The 17,712-nt window shown below is 40.0% G+C and overlaps 1 protein-coding gene across 2 annotated transcripts in view; it reads right to left on the bottom strand.

Annotated features, from left to right (window-relative positions):
* ctbp2l (C-terminal binding protein 2, like) overlaps window positions 1-16,891 on the bottom strand; it is a 152,819-nt gene extending 135,928 nt beyond the window's left edge. For both annotated transcript variants that reach the window (XM_047377332.1, XM_047377330.1), the window contains exon 1: window positions 16,540-16,891. The gene's annotated coding sequence lies outside the window, so the exon portion shown is untranslated. The remainder of the gene's footprint in view (window positions 1-16,539) is intronic.
* Between the last annotated feature and the right edge of the window lie 821 nt (window positions 16,892-17,712).

Here is a 17,712-nt window from a genome sequence, read left to right as displayed (position 1 = left end):
CCGGCACTAAGTCGGACCTGTTCCCAGTGCATGTTGGACTCCGGCAGGGCTGCCCTTTGTCACCGGTCCTGTTCATAACTTTTATGGACAGGATTTCTAGACGCAGCCAAAGGCCGGAGGGGGTCGGGTTTGGGGACCAGTGGATTTCGTCTCTTCTTTTTGCAGATGACGTGGTCCTGCTGGCCCCCTCTAGCCAAGACCTACAGCATGCGCTGTGGCGGTTCGCAGCCGAGTGTGAAGCGGCTGGGATGAGGATCAGCTCCTCCAAGTCCGAGGCCATGGTACTCGACCGGAAAAGGGTGGCTTGTCCTCTTCAGGTTGGAGGGGAGTTCCTGCCTCAAGTGGAGGAGTTTAAGTATCTCGGGGTCTTGTTCACGAGTGAGGGAAGAATAGAGCGGGAGATCGACAGACGGATCGGTGCGGCTGCCACCGCAATGGGGGCACTGTGCCGGTCCGTTGTGGTGAAGAGAGAGCTGAGCCGAAAAGCAAAGCTCTCAATTTACTGGTCGGTCTACGTTCCTACCCTCACTTATGGCCATGAACTTTGGGTCATGACCGAAAGAACGAGATCCCGGATACAAGCGGCTGAAATGAGCTTCCTCCGTAGGGTGGCCGGGCACTCCCTTAGAGATAGGGTGAGGAGCTCGGCCATCCGGGAGGGGCTCGGAGTAGAGCCGCTGCTCCTCCACATCGAGAGGAGCCAGTTGAGGTGGCTCGGGCATCTATACCGGATGCCTCCTGGACGCCTTCCTTGGGAGGTGTTCCAGGCACGTCCCACCGGGAGGAGGCCCAGGGGACAGCCCAGGACACGCTGGAGGGACTATGTCTCTCGGCTAGCCTGGGAACGCCTTGGGCTCTCCCTGGAGGAACTGGAGGAGGTGTCTGGAGAGAGGGACGTCTGGGCGTCTCTGTTGAGTCTGCTGCCCCCGCGACCCGGTCCCGGATAAAGCAGAACACGACGAGTACGAGTACGAGTACAATAAAGTTAACCATTTTATTTAAATATTGTATACAAACCACTCTTTGTACAGCAAATAAGGAAGCAGATTTGTCATTTAAACCTTCAATTTGAAACATGGTAATCCTCTCCAAATAGATTTGCAACCTGCTAGTAATTACGATGCCAAATAAACATTGGCTAAATATAACTGCATTTGCTTTGTTATGCTCTCTCTCTCTCTCTATATATATATATATTTTATTCTGAAAGGCTTAAATTTCGTAACTCGTACCTATCGCACATGCTCTCTTTTTTAACGGACTCACGGAGGTGGAACGGAACGGACACGTACAGGAGCAGAGGATATGGGATGTGGAATCTGGGGGTTAAAGTGCCTGTGACATCGAATTTTCATGATAAATCCAATTGCGCTGATGGAACGAAAACATTGATCAAATATTTTAAAAAGTTAATTCCTGCTGCTGAGATGAACAGTTGTCGAGATATAAGGTCATAAATATCACTAAAAAGGCATTTCCAGACTACTCCTTTGCGATTTTGTGGCGCTCTTTTATTGCATAAAAGGGGAACCCACGCACATAAAATGACTGGTGCTACAATGGCCAGCAACACAGGCAGCAGAGACGAATCTGATATTTCTTTAGATATATTTCAGTCACTATCACAGAGTGTCAAAGAAGAGTCAGGAGAAGAAAGTCAACTTTCATCAGATGGCAGAGCACAGGTGCTGCAGTGTGCGGAAGGCCATCTAATTCAACCGGAATCTATTTTTGCCGGATGCCAGAGCACAGCTGGAGTCAATATGCATGAATCATACCATACCACCAGGAAACAGAACAGGATTTTCAAAATATTTCACTAAAGACAGACTAGATCTTGCTATTTAAATAACTACACACATATATTTCTATTTACATTAGTTATTATTATTTACATTACATATTAGCAGTTGTTTGCATTAGATGAATTAGATCAGTTACTGGGTTAACTAAAGTATTATAAACCAAGCAATTAAACATTAAATGCACCAAATTAAGCAACAAATGTATCTTCACTGCACTTAGTGAACTCACCCATTGTAGAACAAAACACATGAAAATATCTGGATGCATAAAACAAAAATGAAACAGTTTAACTGGTTTAACTTCCACAGAATGAGTTGTTTTGGACTTCCGCATTTATGACTGGCTTTTATTGCACGATCTGCGTATAGTTCTGCGAAGCCCTGAGCTCCTCCTCTAACATCAGGTTAGGCATGTAGATGAGATCAACGGATAAATCAGTTTCAAATGTATCAGCCGATCACCGGTCATCCAAAATTAAGGAAATCGTGCACCTTTAATTATTATCTTCATAAAAATGTGATGTATAACATTTTCTCATTGTTATTTTCATTTTGATTTATATTTATATTTCGCAGTATTTTATAATTAATAATTGAAAACAAGCCCATCTTGGTAGGTTAATTAGCTAGGCTATCTGCTTGGGTCTTTATAAAGCCTTCCTATACCTAGATGCTGGTAACCATCTTAAGTTTAGATGGCTCTTTGGTTTTTTAACTCATGGTGTTCATAGGATGTCTTTTCTGTGCATCAAGATTAAAGCACCAATAAATCCATTTTATTAATAATATTATAGTTGTTTTTGTAGTAATATTTGACAATATTTTGTCTCTGAGTAAAACTAACTAAATCATGTGGGACCTTTTTCAGATTGTATTTTTAAACCTAGATCCTAAACCTAATCCTCCAAACATTTATATTATTGCTCAAGTTTAATAGACATAATCTATATTTTGCTTTGGAAACATAGAACTGCAGGCTAACTATAGCAGAGCCCCTAACCTAGCTTTCACCTTTGATCAGGCTTGCACATCTCCAAAGAAAAATCAAGGGCAGTAGAGGAGGAGATCTTACAAATCATATTATGGGACATGAAATTAATCCACCATCCCCAAACATTTGGCCTTCACACAGTTTAACCTTGAAACCGGCTTTTTACTCCATTGCATGAGGACTTCATAAAAGACCCTGTGTCACATCGAAAAGAGCAAGTCTGACATTATAACAATGGCTCTGCCAAGGCAATTACTCAATAGGATCCTTCACTGGGCTGATGATACGTTGTAATTTCATTTCACTTATGTCTGTCTTATAATGTAACACACAATTGAGCGGGGGCCCTTTACATCCCAAAAGACCACTTCCTCCTTAAGATAATAAAAGCCTTTTGTGCTTGCCTTTGAGAAATCCTTGGTGGATTATGTGAATGTGAATTCAGAAGCCCATCAATTAATATGCATTAAATTAAAGTGTATTAAGTTGTTGAAAAAAATTAATAACTCTAATCGAGGGTACCATTGCTTCACCCGGCAACATCTTAGCCAAACTCTAACGCGGCTGTCTCTGACACGGCCAATGGGGCCTACATTGCAAGAGTTACTTGACCTTTTGAAAACAATGCAGCTGCCGTTTAACCACAACCACCTCAGTGTCTCCTGACACTAATGAAGAGAGGTGACTGATACATACAGTCCAATGAAAGCAAGAAAATCCTAGCGGCTTGCCAGACAACCGCAAAGTTTTGGCTATCACAGTTTTAGCCTAGTCTTGGGCCTATTTAAGGTAATATTACACTTTTAAAGCCACTAAACAATTGACTCATACCGTTCCTGCCTTTTAAACTTATTTTCTCAAGATGCCAGAGAAACTGCTGGCTTTTTATGGTAAAATGGAATATAAGTAGTTCTACCACTACCCTGCCTGTTGCTGCAAGGTGTCATTTGGTTGTGTATAAGCCAAAGGAGGGGGAATCATCCAAACATTTCTCCCCTCAAAGAAAAAAACAAAGAAAGGTCAGGTGTTTATAAATCCTGAAATAAAAAGACTACAACCAGAGAACCACTTCCTCTCACTCTTAAAAAGTAACAATGTTTCTAAACAATTGTAGAATCTCCTGTCTGTTGGCAAAATCAACAGCTAACTGCAGGCTAGCAACTGATTATCCAGCTACTATTAACTTGTCAGACATAATATTCTTTGTGACAGGCTCGTTTAGTGTTGAAAAGGCATAAGCTAGTATGAGATCAACAGCGTATCATAAACTTAACAAAAACAAAATCAGTTCTACGATATTTACTCAAACATTTTAAATGAAAACGTAAAACATACTCTTGCTTTTACTTGAAACAGAAAAACAGCAATTATTCCTACATGTGATCCAATAGTAAAACACAGCATTCAATGCTGTCACAATATATCAGTAACATTTACTGTAAGACCTAACCAAAAATATAGGATGTACACTGAGTGCATAAAATTATACCTTTAAGTTGTTCTACTCATTAAAGAGTAAACGACTGTTTGTGTTTTTCGCAACTGGACATACTTCTAAACGGCTCAATGTGTCGTTTTTGTAAGTGAAGGAAAAGTTAGCTGACCAGCAGTGTGCAGCAACATCACTCTGGTAGTTTTCTTTGCTATCTTTTCAAAAGACTTTAGTCCGAACAAATTGCTTGATAAAAACGTTTATCAGTATTAAAATTGTAACTTTTTAAAAACATAATATACTTTAACAATCGACCCATGCCTGCTGTAGAACTACTGTAGAACTACTGCTACATTACAATATGATTTAAAATAGCTTGCTCACTTTCTTAATAGTTTTAGCAGACATTGAAATTAAATCGCAATTTAACTCTAGAGATACATCAAGAAATCTGGCCAGACGCCATAATTGACTGATTGTCTCTGATTGGTGGTCAGCAGATGGAAACCTAAAGTCCAATCTTTTTACTATCGGTGAATAAACCATGCATAAGCAAAAGCAGATCCCGATGACCATGACACTCTGCAAAGTTGTTACCGAGTAAAAAACATTCTGAAAGCTGTTTTCAGTATTAGGGAGGTGTTTAAAAATAATGTTTACAGTTAGCCTTGCTAAGTGATGCTGGTAGTGCTATGCGCAGATCTGTGTAACACAGACTGCTCTCTCTCTTATATACAGGATGATAACATTTTTGGCATAATTTATTGTTGGGTATTATTTGCATGAATGATTCGGCCCCATAACCTGTTGGATTTTACTCTATATTTGATGTTTTTGAGATATTTGTGGTTGTTTTTTTGATTGTTTAGCCAGTTTATTTGGAATCTGGGAAAAAGAAGTTATTTCTTGCTCTTAATGGGAGATCTGATTTAACTACAACTGATATCAGCAGTTCATTGCTTTAAAAAATTGTTGATTGGAAATTGTCCACAAAACCTCTGATCGGTGCATCTATAATTTATACTTAAGGTAAAATTAGAAACTCCACCTTAATTGGCATAATATCTACAGCTGACAATTACATTGACATAAGAACATAAATTAGCTGAAGCAGATTTTAAAGAGTTGTGACAGTTAACACACCAATCTTCTCTTACTCTACTATAGTGCATATGTGCATCAAAATACAAAGGTATGAAAATAACTATCTTCAAGGCTATTAAACCGTTTGAATCTTATACCAATTGACACCTATTTCAGACATATTAAAACACAAGCAATTTTTTTATGCACATCATTTCAGTATATCTAATTGTTCCCTACAGTACAGGGATGTACTCTAGCACAGGGAATTTGTGATCCTTTACCCTCATGTTGCTCCAGACACAATTGCTGCTGCTGTCAATGAAATTATAGCAATGGGGAAAGCAGCAATGACAGCACAAAAGTTTCACAATCCCCCTAACATCTCTAAAATATGAAGATGTATAGAGCCTCAAGAGAAAAGACAAGAAAAAGGAATGATAAGTAGGCTGTTTCTTTGAGATATCTTTCTAATACATCACCTCTAAAGGTTAGAGGAGTTTTAAAACCATGAGAGCTGTAGAGTAATTCCAACTTCAGTTGCAAAAACATATTAGTTTTCCACTATTTTAAACTATTGTGATCAGTTTAGTTCTGCCTTGACTTTTTGCACCATTTTTAAAGAAATAAAATTACCCCAGCTTTCAGCTAAACCAATCTTGCCTTTAGTTGAAGATAATGAGCACGTTCTGCGGACGTCAAATGAACACCGCCGCTCCTGGACTTCTCAGCTCAACACAGTCACATCATACAGACAGTTTTCAGGAAGGAGGGCACAAAAGGGAGAGGGAGAAATTCTAGCCTTCGGAAACCGATTCGGATCACAAAATAAAACTGACCAAAAAGAAGCGTACAGGTTACACTACTTACCCCCTGCCCATCGCTGCCATTTTTAGTCCGGCGATAAACAAACTACCCCAACAGAATAAAGATGAGAAAAACGGCCTCTGTGGACGGATTAAAGAGCACATGGATAGGTGGTGAGCACACATAAGGGGCATGGGGTTACCAGCTCAGTAGTCTTGCGCGCATAAATTATATGATCCTCTTTAAACACCCAAGTGAATCATTGATCATGGCCATCACTGACATAAGAAAGACTTGGTACAAAGAAAAAAGACTTCACAGAAACATAGGATTTTTGTTCTCTTGTTCATTCATAGCACTGCAAGTATGCAGCTCAAACTACATTAAGTGAAAAAAAAAGTAAAGATCTTACCACAAAGAGTGGAAAAATCAACTAATCATGTTGAAATGTCAGTATAGGCACATCTCAATATGTTAGTGCATCATAGAAATGCTCATATATTAGTTATTCAAATCAAAAAGCAAAACTCACACATTAAACAGATTCATTACACACAGCGATTGAACTGAATTAAATGCCTTTGTTGTCATTGCACATTACAGTAGTATGAAATTAAAATGCAAAAATGTGGTTTGAACATAAAACAAGCAAGTCTTAAAACAAGCATAAAAGACATGGAAATCAAGAATGTTAAACAGGTATTAGTAAAATAATAAATAATAAGAATTCTGTCAGCTTAACATGTTCGTCATATAACACGCACCAGATTGCTTGGTAGATATGTAAAAGCTGAAGTAAATAATCAAGCAGCAGTGTATTATATTAATGAATATAGATTACATAGATATGTTTCCAGATATTATTTTTATTAGCTTGAATTTAGCTTACAATAATAAAAACCTCTTCTTCAGCTTTCCTAGAACTGGAAAATTATACATATAAGACCATTAATTTATTATAGAAATGTCAGCCTACTGAAAGGTTAGCTGTCTTGTCCTGCACTTTATCCATAGTCTGGGCTACTTTTCCATGGATTACTGCATCAGTGCGGTGTGGCATGGAGGCAATCAGCCTTTGGATATGCTGAGGCGCTACGTAATCCAAGGTTGCTTTAAAAGCAGCCATAGTCATACCATGATCATTAAAGCAGGTGTTAACACTTTTGGCAGTGTAGGTAGGCGCCAAGATCTGCTGGAAAATTAAATCAGCACCTCCATAAATCACTTTAGCATAAAGTGCTCTACAATTTCCTGGCAGATGCCAGTGCTAACTTTGTACTTAATCAAACACAGTAGACCAACAACAGCATATGACAATGTTCCCACAATAAACTATGCCTCTCCATTCTCTGTGAAACTTTGGATTTATTTCTGACATTATATCTGGTTCAAGAGAGGCTTAACACAAGGAATGCAACAGTTGTAGCCTGTCTCTGTTGAATCACTGACTCAAGCTATAGTCCGTGCCTCGAGAATCATCTCCAAACTCTTTATAATGGGCTTTGCTACACAGTCCTCTTCAGGTTTATGGTTATCCCTGTTGTGCACCTTTTTGTAACATGTTTTCCTTCCAATAAGCTTTCCATTAATATGCTTAATAGAGCACTCTGAAAAGCCAGCTTCTTAAGCAATTAGCTTTTCTGGCTAAGTCTCCTTGTGAAGGGTGTCGGTGGCTGTCTGCGAGACAACTGTCAAGTCAGCAGTCTTTCCCATGATCGGGTAGGTCATAACATGGTCCTAAAATTTCTATCATAAGATTTTTTTTAATAATCTTATGTAATATCAAATTTTTTCATGAAAACTGAATTTTGGGTTTTTCCATTACCTCCAAGCCAGGATTGTCAAAATTAAAAGAAATAAACACTTTAAATATATCACTCTGTGTGTAATGAGTTTCACGTTTTGAACTGAATTCAAATGAATTTGATTTTACTGTAAAAAATCACTAAAAGCTAAAGAGAAGTTTAAGCAACCTTTAAACAAGAACTGTCTCCATGAAATTTTGCACCACGGTGACTCTAAAACATACTCCGTCTTGCTTCCCCCTCCAAAGGGGGAAGCAACTCTCATAAATCCCCTCTAATGGTTGTCGGCGAGGGAGGTTTTTAACACAAGAACTTAGTGGCCACTCTTACTCACCCCCGCAGAGCGAGAGTCTAGGGATGATGGATGGTAATAAATATTACACAGGGCTAACAGAGGTCCCTTCGGAGATGTCCGATTGCCTCTGGTGATGGGGTGCTGTTCGGCAACGCGGGAGAGGGTGGCAGCGAGAAGGGAACGTTGCAGGGTTGAGACTGATGGAGTCTGCTCAATTTCCAGAGAGAGGAATAAAGAAAAAAATGCTTCCAACTCACCGTATGTATGGCAACTCTGCTGGTTACAGAGACAGAGGTGGTTACAGAACAATCTACTGCTGAGCTATTACTGTGAATGTACCTGTTTTGACCCCATCCCTGCTGCTCTCGTCACAGAAGCTTTTTAACAAAGGATCACTATCGAACTAATCTGCCCACAATCTTAACTGCTTCCTCCACAATAGCTTCACAGCAGAGCAGATGTCCAGCCTGCACACATCTATAGTGGCATTATACTCCTTCAGGCACAGGCACACCCCTTCCTAGCAGTAATGCCTGCACATGGACACTCATGAGAGAGACCCACTATGGTCATTTTAGGTTTTTGTGGTTTTTGCAAATCTCAAAACAATCTGCAGAAAAGTATATGTATTGTATGAAGAAAATGTACAGTATTTTACCTGTCAATCACCAATTAGAGCCAATCTAGGCATAAATTGGCTGACTCCAATCTCTGGTGCATTTTTCCAAGAATTGTAATAACACTCTGGTAAATACTCTTACAAATTATCAGACTAATGTAATCTGCTCTTATTCTGAAAATTTGGCAACAGATGATGTGTTGGATGGTAATCTGACTTACTCTGTGTTTTTATTAGAGACCTATTAGGCCAAATATTGGAATCAGCCAGTTTCCCTTGATCAGCTTTGATGTGTAATCAGCAGGTCAAATACTTTTTTGATTCATTAAATGCATCAAAACTATAGTCCATAGAAAGAAAATAAATGGTCAGAATCAGCGGGCCAGAGTTCAACAAAAACAGAAAGTGGGTATTAGCCATCAGATTTTTCCTGAACGTTACATATTTGAAGTTCGGCCTGCCAGTTCGGAATCAGACTAATTATAACTTTTTTCTAAGCACTTTCACATATGAAAGAGAAAAATAAAAACTCTTGTTCTCCATTAATGCAACACATATTCTGTTGATATATTTTCAAAAAGAAGCTCTGATTTAATTAGTCCAGTAATATATGAGAGTACTTACCAGGGTGTGTAATTAAAAAGTTAACGCAAAGCAATTAGCAGCTCATTCATAAACTGACTACTGCAAACTGTGGTTGCTAACACGCAATCCACTTTGACACTTTCACGCTGTTTTGCAAAACTCTCATTGAAAAACTACAGCTTATCTGGTGCTACACCCACTGACATTTCAAGAGACGACGTTTTTGCTGTTGTCTCCAAAGTCCAACTTTGGATACAGCCAGGGAATAATGTTGGGGGAAAAAGAGATCTCTTCCGCTATTTTTGTTTAGTTTGTTTCTCTTTAAAAAACCACAAATGTCCAGTCCCCACCACTTCAAGCTACACAAGAGAGGTGGTAGTTTTTAAAAATATTTTCTGTATTTACACTGCCTATCACCAATCAGAGCTAGTTAAGGGAAAATCAACATTTTTTTTTACCAATACCTCTGCCTTTCTTTCAAGTCAATTCCAATTTTGACCAATTCCAATTGTTTTTTTAACAATCAAAACACTAATTAAAACATAAAAGAAAAAAATGTGTAAACAAGTTTATATATTGTATACATACAGTGTTTTTTCTAAAGAGAAAGACATGGTTGAATTAGTGCAAATATGCATGGTATTGTTCTGGCACGCGGACTGCCAGGCGTTCATCAAAGAGAAAGACTAGAGAAAGACACTGTCCCTCTGGTGGCTGGTTTTTTGGGGGATTCACTAAAGTCGCAATAAAAATTGCTCCACAGCACCCCCCGGAAATTTCCATAACAGCCTCCTCATTGACCTTACTTTATTGAACATGCATGAAATTCAGTACACTTGTACAACTCCCCGAGCCCTACCTAAAACTCACTTGCAACCATATTCTATAACAAACAGGAAGTCGGTCATCTTGTATTGAATTTGCCATTTTGAACCCAATTTTGCCATTTATAGCCTCTATATTTTGATTGAATTCCTCCTAGAGATTGATTTGAAATTTGGTCAGTTTGCTTAGAAGGGATGGGGGATCTACAGTTATCAAGGTGGTGAATTTTTTAACATGTTATAGCTGCGGATCCAGACTTCAAAGTTTGATGTCCCGCCAAAAAATAAATAAATTGCTATAGCTCTTACAAGGTAAGTTGCACAGACACGGAACCTCTTGGTTTTGATCCACACCGGCCCCGGAACAATATTTAATGGTCAAATCCTGACATCATCAAAGCCCAGCCCCCTGAGAAGAGGAAGTGTACTGTTTTACTTTAAATTGTCCAAATTTGACCCACGTCACCAAATCAACATGAAACTGTCCCAGTGACAGATCAGAATCAGAATCAGAATCAGAATCAGCTTTATTGCCAAGTTTGTACATACAAACAAGGAATTTGCCTCCGGTACACTTTGCTCTTTTGTTCTGTTTTTGCATTAAAGAATATACAAATTTACAATTTACAATGTACAATATACACATATCTAATAAAAAAGGTGCATTTGCAACATCTTTTGGCAGCTCTTTTCTTGACCCTAGACCTGTATAAGTCCTGGATGGAGGGAAGGTCAGCTCTGATTATTCTCTCTGCAGTCCTGATTATTCGTTGCAGTCTGGACCTGTCCTGTTTTGTGGATGAGCCAAACCACACTGAGATGGATGAAGACAGGACAGACTGAATGATGGCAGTGTAGAAGATGACCAACAGCTCCTGTGGAAGGTTGAACTGCTTGAGTTGCCTCAGGAAGTACAGTCTCTGCTGGGCCTTCTTTCGAACAGTGTCTATGTGTGAAGACCATCTCAGGTCCTCAGAGATGGTGGTTCCTAAGAACCTGAAGTGGTCCACGGCCGATACAGTATTGTTGAGGATGGTGAGGGGTTGTATGGGGGTGGTGTTCTCCGAAAGTCTACAAACAGGATCCTGGCATACGTCCCTGGACGGTCGAGGTGTTGCAGGATGAAGTGTAGACCTAAGTTAACAGCATCATCTGCCGACCTGTTTGCTTGGTAAGCAAATTGCAGGGGGCCCAGCAGGGGGCCTGTGATGTCTTTCAGGTGCTTCAACACCAGCCGCTCAAAGGATTTCATGATCACAGACGTCAGGGCTACAGGCCTGTAGTCATTTAATCCTACGATGGTGGGTTTCTTGGGAACCGGGATGATGGTGGATCGTTTCAGACAGGAGGGGACCTCACATTTCTCCAGTGACTTGTTAAACAAGATGGTTTAAGTAAATCTCTAGTACTAAGAGATTTGGCTGGAGGGTGTGGCCATGACGGTGTGGTGAGCGTGGCAAAATCTGACGTCAAGCCATGGCCTTATGTTTGCCTCTAATGTACACATGCATGGTTCGATTTTCTCCAAACTATATATGATTAATCTTTGTCATCCCCAAACAGTTCTATTGGTTTACATTGGAATTTGGATCAGTGGCGCCACTTTATCTCCCTTATACTTCATTGGATCCACTTCAAATTTGGTATGCATCATCATGGTCCAATACTGAACACACTGGTATGGTCAACATGACATCACTTTAGCCCCGCCCACTTAGAACAGAAAGTCACATGTTTAAGTGTTGGATGTCATCCTTTTAAACTCTCACTCATTCAGGCTTCAAGCAGTTTTTCTTTATCCTCCCCCAATTAGCTCTAATGGAATACCTTGGAATTTGGATTAATGGCGCCCCCTAGGAAACCTTTTTAGATGACATATTCAAAGCAAGACAGGAAGTCTTTGTTAACCCTCTGCCACCAAACAGGAAGTGAGCACAGCTTCACTCAATAAGGTCAGATTTCAGCCAAATTTTCAACACTTCTCGACGGAGTAGTACTTGATATAACCAAAGATTGTATTAAAGCTTGCTCACAGTAACGCTTAGTCGTGACGTGCAGAATCAAGTGGAGGGCTGGATAGTGCCGTGGAGGCATCGATGACAGGCTCCCGCGGTCGCTACACAGGTCGAGCGGCGCTGAGCTGTGAGGGCCACTCAATGTTGCTTGCAGCTTTAATTGTTTATTGTAGTTTGGACCTGTCATGTTTTGTGGATGAGCCAAATCTCGCAGTGATGGACAAACATAGGATAGACTAAATAAATGCAGTGTAGAAGATGACCAGCAGGTCCTGTGGATGGTTGTACTTTTTGAGTTGCCATAGTTAAGTACAGTCGCTGCCGAGCCTTCCTCTGAACAGTGCCTGTGTGTGAGGACCATCTCAGGTCCCGAGGGAGCTTGGTTCCTAGAAACGGGAAGTGATTCACAGAGGACACATTGTTGTTGAGTATGATGAGGGGAGGCAGTGCGGGGGATGTTCTTTGGAAGTCCAGCATCATCTCCACTGTCTTGAGCAGGTGAAGCAATAGGTGGTACGGACTGCACCATCGTACCAGCCGATCCACCTCCTTTCTATATGCAGACTCGCCATGGATCAGACCAATAACAGTGCCATCTGCAAACCTCAGGAGTTCCATAGTTGGGTCCACTAAGGTGCAGTCATTTGTGTACAGGAAGAAGAGGAGTGGGGAGAGAACACGCACCCTGGGGGCCCTGATGCTGATGGTTTTTGTGTGGGAGAAGCTCCCCATTGTCACTTGCTGCTGCCGGTCAGTCAGGAAGCTGGTGATCCAGTGACAGGTAGAGGTCATCACTTTTGAGTTCCGTGAGCTTCTGGTGGAGGATGTCTGGGCCGATTGTGTTGAAACCTGAGATGAAGTCCACAAACAGGATCCTTGCTTATGTCCCTGGGTGATCAGTGTGGTGCAGAATAAAGTGTATTCTGAATTGACTGCATCATCTGCTGACCTGCTTGGTCGCTAAGCAAACTACAAGGGGTCCAATCGGGGGCCTGTGATGTCTTTCAGATGCTTCAACACCAGTCATCCAACAGGCTTGTAGTCATTTAATCCTGTGGTGGTGCGTTTTTTTGTGGACCGGGATGATGGTTGAGCGTTTAAAGCACGAAGGAACCTCACACAGCTCTGGAGACTTGCTGAAGATCTGAGTGAATATGGGGGCCAGTTGGTCAGTGCAGGCTTTCAGGCATGCAGGCAAGCCATTGTCAGGTCCAGGAGCCTTCCTTGAAAGAGTCTATACACATCTTTCTCAGAGATCTTTAACCCAGGTTAGGGGTTTAAGGAGAGAAGGGTGGTTCATGCATGTGGAGCTTTTGTATTGGAGTGAGATGTGGACAAGTTGGTTGGAGGTGTGAACGGCTGCTTGAGAAACCTGCAGCAGGAGCTGTCAAGGTCGTCTGTCAGATGTACTTTCAAATCCAACAAATAACGAAGACAATAAAATGATTATCCTGATTTGTGCATCAAAACAATCGCCCCTAGTCTTTACTTTTATATAAAAAGAAATACTAACATAATCTTTATTAAACCCAGGACAATATGCATCAAAAAACATGGTTGAGGTTTATGGATCAAGAAGGGTGGAATATCTTAATTTGAATGCATTTAATGAATAGGAAAATAAAATTCAAAATTTTTCAGTATGTGACCTGCTGAGAAATACTGGGCCAGTTCCTATCTCTGGCTGATCGATTGGTGCATCTCTACAAATAAACACATAAAAACTAGGAATAATCAAACACACGTTCTGTTGACATATTTTCAGAAAATACACTGATTTCATTAGTCTGCTAATATGTATGTAATATGTAGAGTACTTACCAGAGTGTATAATTAACAAGTTATTGCAAAGTAATTAGCAGCTCATTTATAAACTGGTTCCCCAAACTGTAGCTGTTAAATCAAGATCCACTTTCCATTTTTTTTTCTGTTTACTCTTCTGGCTGTTGTGCAAAAGCTTCATTGAAAAACTACAGCTCACTTACTCCAAAAGACATGTTTGCTCCACTTTGATAAACACAAAGAGATCCTGCCTTTTCTAGTTTCTATTCTATTCTGAGCTGCAAACTTCAAAAACTCAAGTTCAAAACACTTAGTGACAACATTCCCTCAGGTTAGACTTCTCGGGCCAATTACAAGCGTTTTATCTTTTTATTAATCATTGAGATACAAAAAGCTTAGGGTAGCCTCTGATCCTCTGTGATGATGTTTGGCATCTTCTTCAAAGGTACACCCAGGGGAGGAACGTTTGGAAAATTGTTTATGTGTGAAAGGTCAGTGAGCCCTGGACTGAAGATTTTGTGAATGGTGTTTATTTTTGGATAAGACACACAAAATGCAGTCCTCTAGAAAAAAAATGTTCTACAAAAACTAGTTACTGGGGATCCAGTATCCACTATAACATGGGTATGCTGCTATCTTTGAGTCATTGCCTGCTGTTTCTGTTCCAGTCTCTTCTGAGTTGCTATTGCAGGTTGCGTTTTCAAGTATCCCCATTGATGACACAAAGTAAACAAACCGAGAATTTTGTCATATTTATTTACTTCCTGTTAGAGACATCTTTTGGTCTGTAAAACCGCACTTGATTTATCTAAAGATCAGTGTGCATTTTTTTTTAAATAAACCTAATAGTCTCTTAATGTTTTCAAGCACCAATATACCACAACTCTGAACTAATACATGAGCAGATGCTTTTCTAACCTGAGCAAAAACATGAGTCCAAAGAGATAGTACGGATAGTATGAGTGGGATTGCGTGTTATGTTTTATGAATGTAACTACAAGGTATTTCAGACTACTCGAGCAATTCCTTTTTATTTTATGGTGAAAACTAATTATTTTTCACAGTAACAGATCAAACCTCTTAGCTGAACGAAGGACTATTATAATTTCTGTGGTTAATATTTTCTGTAGGCATTGGCATCAATTTTCCATCTGTAGTTTTAAAACAGTGTAACCTTATTTAGCTTTATTCTTACGACAAAGCCGATGTGATGTAATTTTCTTCATCATGAAGAAAAATTAAAATTTCATATAATTTGCCCATTGTGGATAATTTTCTCTCAGGAAGAACAAGGACACAAAAACTGCATTGTAATTCTGGTGATGAATCCCTTTATTCTTTCCTATTGGTTCTATTCTTCTTCTCCTCTTCTGATTTATAAACCAGCACATTTTCGCCACCTCAGAGACTGTTGTGGAAACCGTACATCTTTATGTGGAACACTGCTGGTCGAAACGGCTCTCATACATGGGCACAAAGGAACTTCGTTAAGCCCTTTAAGAGTGACGGGTGGTATCCCAACAGCATGATGCTGCCACCACTGTGTTTAAGCATAGTGACTGTTTTTGCAACACTGAACATCTACAAACATTCAAATCTATCCTTCTTGCAAGTGTGGTTGCCCTCTTTTAAGCCAGCTGAACAGCGGTGCACAGCAACAGGTGGAGAGGCACCTATGCTTCAAACACTCTGATATCCTATTAAACCGTAGGAATGGTATGAAGGAAAATTTAAACTTTTTTGAAACTGTAACTTTTTTAACTTTCCTAGGTAAAACTTCAAACTACTAACTGACCCCTGCCTAATTTTCTACAACTACTGTAAATAGATACAGGACTGTTACTGGAAGCCTGATGGTAATATCTAAAATGAATCATACCATTTATTCTGATGAAAATCCTGTTTTGGTTCACAACTTTTCACATTTACATGTAAATTTAGGTTAAGTTAGATCAGACTTAAGGACTTTGAGATGAAGTAGCCTAACTTTCTTAATTTTAGCATCATTTGAAAGGTCTCGCAATGCTTCTTTCAAATAATTCAGTTGTTTTGATATAAAGTCCAAACCCTATATGAGGGGCTTTGCCTTCAGCATTCAGGACACTGGCAACTATAACACTTCCTATTATCTTCTAGCCGACACCATACTCAGTACTGGGTCTCATTGGAAGCAAAATCAAGCGCCAGTAATCGCGTCCTGGCTGAAAATTAAGATCAAGGTAAAAATATCAGCAAAGGAGGTAAATTCGCGTCCAAATTTTAACAGGGCAGCTTGTACGTGGTCAAAAACAGCATCTGTGAGGGCTCAACCCACCCGTTAACCCCCCCCCCCCCCCCCAATCTTCATGGCGCAGTAAGGTGGACACACATGGCCGGAGCTGAATGCGGACCTGAACAGCCTGACGGCAGTCAGTCAACACCAACTCACAAACTGGATTTAAAAACAAATGCTTCTTTCCTGTTTCTATTTCTGCAGTCCACACATCGCAATCTTACCTGAATAAATGAATGAATCGCCAAGTTGAGGAGCCGACTTTCTCTCTTCAAGCACACGTCCTCGGCGGCAGCAGCATCACCCGCTTCAGGATTAATGTTTCATGCGAAGATTGTTTTTAATATTATGATTTCGGAGTAATTCTGATTCCACCTTATAAATCCTCCTGGCAGCGTGTTTTGTCCAGCAGACTCGAAGAAAATGAGTAGATAACAGAGGAGTAACTGAGGGGGTAAACGGGCTACAGTGTGTTAAAATCTTATTTATGAGCATAAACGCCGAGTAGGTGTCTGAATGTTTCACCGCTTTATTTTTTCCTTCCCCTATCTCTCTCTCGCTCCCTGCCTGCCTCTCTTTGGCAGTAATCTGTCTAACTCTCCAGTTCTTTTTTTTTTTTTTTTTTATCAAGGCGGGGTCTTGGGTCTTTTAAACCAATGACATAAACCAAGACGAAGACGAAGCCTCCCCACTTCTTCCTCCTCCTCCATAAAATCACTCCCATACACACACTACCTTTCTGCACACATGCTTATCCTAAATGATGAGGTCAAACGGGAAATGTTGGCTTGTTTATAGGGAGTTTTAAAAAATCTTATCTATAAAGACAACTTTTCTAACAGCCTGAGTGTATCTTTAGTTCATATAAATATTACAGATTCCAACCAGTGGTGTATTTTTTTCATTAACAAATTTTACACTGACAAAACCACACAGCTGAGTAATGAAATCTGGATTTACACAACTGGAGTTAAGAAAATACACGGTTTTAAAAAAAGCACACTTGCGAAAAAAAATGCAATGCTGCTTTGTGCGTATTTGATTTGATGACATCACAAGAGGCACAATAAATATCATTTGTGAACACTATGGTGGACAAGCAACAGATGTAAATGCACCCAAATTGCCTTTGTGTTGTGTTCATAAAAAGGTTAATCTTCAGAACTTAGTCCTTTTTGAAGTTTTCTATCTAATTGGCTTCCATGTATATTGGCCACTTTTAGTAAATACCCTTCTGCTTGTGTCACTTTAAATATTAATAGAATTGGCTAGCTGCATCACCGCATGTACACTATCGGTCAAAGGTTTTAGACACTTTCTACCTTAATGGGTCTCTTTTTTTTCATTACTATTTACATTGTAGATTCACACCAAAGGCAACAAAACTGTGAATGAAC

This window comes from Girardinichthys multiradiatus, chromosome 10 (assembly GCF_021462225.1).
Source record: "Girardinichthys multiradiatus isolate DD_20200921_A chromosome 10, DD_fGirMul_XY1, whole genome shotgun sequence".
Lineage (NCBI taxonomy): Eukaryota > Metazoa > Chordata > Actinopteri > Cyprinodontiformes > Goodeidae > Girardinichthys > Girardinichthys multiradiatus.
Note: the sequence above shows the minus strand (reverse complement) of the source record. Positions and strands in the feature narration are given on the sequence as shown.